This window comes from Dama dama, chromosome 29 (genome assembly GCF_033118175.1).
Source record: "Dama dama isolate Ldn47 chromosome 29, ASM3311817v1, whole genome shotgun sequence".
Classification (NCBI taxonomy): Eukaryota; Metazoa; Chordata; class Mammalia; order Artiodactyla; family Cervidae; genus Dama; species Dama dama.
In genome coordinates this window covers 31,382,354-31,385,852 of record NC_083709.1, presented here as the reverse complement: position 1 = coordinate 31,385,852, position 3,499 = coordinate 31,382,354, and the positions used below count along the sequence as shown (strand labels likewise).

At 40.4% G+C, this 3,499-nt stretch overlaps 1 pseudogene; it reads left to right on the top strand.

Annotated features, from left to right (window-relative positions):
* The first annotated feature begins 331 nt into the window (after positions 1-331).
* On the top strand, positions 332-2,011 carry LOC133048467 (interferon alpha-7-like; annotated as a pseudogene).
* Positions 2,012-3,499: the final 1,488 nt, after the last annotated feature.

Genomic DNA, 3,499 nt, shown 5'->3' with positions numbered 1-3,499 from the left:
ATCAAGATAAATAACATTGTAACTCAATATTAAAAAAATGAAAATACCAAAATATATGCACTAAACAAAACATCAAAATGTTCAAGAAAGACAAGAAATGCCCTTTCATTTGCAAGACCATATGTGTCTTACGAAGAAAGGCTTCTCATTGCCATTGAAATTTGGGCAATTTTCATTTCACTTACAAAATTCTTCCCAAAGAAAATGAAAAGATCAGACCTGGTAAATGCCCTCAACGCTTTGTACAGGACACTGCCTCTTCTTCCTTTGGTTCCTCTCTCTGTCTCTCTCTTCCATCCATCTTCCTTTCTTTTTGACTGCACAGCACTGCATGTGGGATGTTAGTTCCCAGCCACACATCAGATTCGCACCTCCTGCATTGAAAGCATAGTCTTAATCATTGGACCAGGGACATCTGCACTAATTCCTTTTGCTACGCTACACTCAAGGTGGAGTGCTGGCAGAGGTGTTTCAGAATCTCGAGTTAAAGATAATTATTTAAGACTTCACAGAGTCACAACAAATTGTCAAACAAATAAAGAAGTGATCTTGAATATATTGAGTTGGCTTCCATTAAAGTCAGTAAAGTAAAATTATATTAAATTCTTGTTTCAGTATAAACCATAGCTTAAAAAGAATTTAATAAAATACTAATAAATATTAATATCATCTAATACTCATATTTTAATATATTATCTAACAATTAAATATTTTCATAAATGAATAAACATTTCAATACTCACATATTTTAATATCATATATATAATATTTTAAATGGTTTCATAAAATATTTCAAAAATAAAAAATGTGAACTATTTAATGTGACAAATATAATTAAATCCAAATTTAAACGCATAAAAATACAGTGCTGTGAGTTTTTGAATATCCCTACTTTTCAGTTGTTCAATACTTATTCCCCCACTTCAGGGCCAATTCCTTGAACGACACCCTGAAAGTCCCCCGTCCTCGGGTGGGGACCGCGCCCGGACACCCCCAGGGCGTCCCCAACACCGTCCCTTCGTCCCGTCGCCGCCGCCAGCTCCCCTTTCCGTGAGCGGTCCCTTCATTGCGACAGAAAGGAGCCCGAATCTGTAAAATCGGCCCCCAAGTCGCTCTGATTCTCCGGTTCAAACACCTCCCTAAACGCATTTTCTTTGTAAAAGTGGCGTCGCTCAAGTTTCCGTGTGAGAAGAAAGCACGACACTCAGGGGAAAGCAGAAAACGCAAGGTTCCGGGCTTGCCACCACACAAAACGTCTCTGGCGAGGGCTCGGATTGAAGATTTCTGAGTGCACTACTCAAGGAGTACTAACCTGGTCTCTGACAGCGACGCCTTTCCTGCTGAAAAGGCTGCCAAACCCGCTGAAACGAACTCTCAGAACTCGGAAACTCACTATAAAACCTGTAAGAAGACATCCTCCGCCCTCCTGTGAAAGCCCAGAGAAGCGCGCTGTGCCAGGACCTGATGAAGAAACCTTTCGCTCATTGACTAGTGGTGTCCGCGCGCCCCCTGGTGGCCTCCCAGTGACTCACGGAAACTCTCTGTGGCCAAGATCTATCTGCTAGTGGCAGGAGTCAAGCTCTGCTCCATCCCTGCTTGTCCCCTTGACAACAAATTCTTCATACATTTGAGACAGATGAAAACGATCCCCTCTCAGTCATGCCTAGAGCACAGACACGACTTCAAGTTTCCTTGGAGAAGAGAGACTATCACCCCAATCCAGATGACTCAAGGCACCTGTTATCACCAACTGATGCTCCAGCAGATCTTCAACCTCTTCACCAGGGAGAGCAGCTGAGCTGCTTGGAACAGCGCCCTCCTCAAAAACCACTCCAGCCTGGATCAGACCTTGGAACAGCGGGAAGAAGTGACTCTGGATTGTCCCGATTTGGGAATTGCTGTCCGGAAGTATTTCCAAAGAATCCATCTCTACTAGAAGGGAAAGGAATACAGCCCCTGTGCCTGGGAGGTTGTCAGAGTGGAAATTGAAAATTGCCTTTTCTTCATGTAAGAATCCTCAAGAAAAGTCAACAAATAAAATGAAAATTATACTTGTGACACTCTCCACTCAATCAGACTGTTGTTTGCTTAAGCCTCCAAAGTGATCATCTGTTTGCTCACAAGCTTAAAAATGTCTGAAATGAAAATCACAATTTTACAAAAATATTTAGACAGAGAAACACAATCTTTTTTCTTAAATAAATAATATTATAACATAATTTAGAAGATTTTTGTATGTGTTTTGAGGGTATTTGCTGTTTTCAACATATGAAATTATTCGTTTGTGGAAAAGGTTTAAAGAGAGTATGTTGTTAAAGGTATTTGTCAGTTCACATAATGCTTAGCTTCTTTAACAGGTAAACAGCAAAGTGTCAGATATTTGATTCTAATGGACACTTTTCTTTCCTTCTTTGAAGAGCATAATGCAGGCGTTCTTGATCAGGTGAATCTTCTAGCTTGCGCTCCTCCAAAGAGTGAGTTGAGAACATTGGTGCCATTGTTTTGAGACTTTTTTTCCATCATCAACCTGAGGCTCCAAATTTGCCTGTAGTACTTGAGTCTATTCTCCCTGAGGCAAAGAGAAAAGTCTGGTGGATCACATGGGATGCTTCCAGGGACCAGGACTAGATGGGGTAATAGCACTTCTTCTCACATTACTTGGCCTGGACTTACCCTCATGGGAGTCTCATGGCAAGGAAGCTGGAAAATAATTGGATGATTCAGAGAGAGGACAAGTTCAGTGCACAAGACTATTTTTTCATTTTTGCACTATTTGTCCTAATGGGCTCTTCGTGGGTGTGCAAGGGGAAATCCATTGTTCTTGCTTGCACACTCTCTGACAAACTCTTATGTCACAGTTTCAGCTTGGGGAAGATGACAGTGATGTCACTCAGAATTCAGAGCATCATAGACTATTTGAAGGAAGCATACGGATTGACTCCCAAGGCATAGGCTAATGAGAAAATCATCTACACGTGTAGACAAAGTGTTTCCTTATTACCTGAGGGAGACAACGAAAGAATGATCAGGCAGCTCCTTGCAAGTACTTGAGAATCACTGAACTAAAAGTGGACAGTGGGCCTTCTACTCACCACACCTTCCAAATATTGAAAATGCAAACTTGAAGAAAATATTTCTGCAAATGATCTTTAAAAATCATCTCACACATTATGTCATCATAGCCTCCCTTGTAGAACCATGAAGAATATTTAAATTATTGTGTTATCACATCATATCTTTTAAGAGATGTTGGTATTATTTTTTCTCCTATCATTACCATCCTTGTGAATTGATGTTACATGAATATTGATTGGGCTCATGAAATGTTACGGCCCAGATGACATGTCTAGGAAACGGAGTTGAGGAAGTTGATTTCTCCTTTCAGGTATTTTACAGACTCCTGCAGGTATTCTTAGGATAAAACAGGGCATGATATATCTTATTGTTCAAGCTTCTTCAACAAAATAGCATAGACTGGGTAGTTTACAAAGACCAGAAA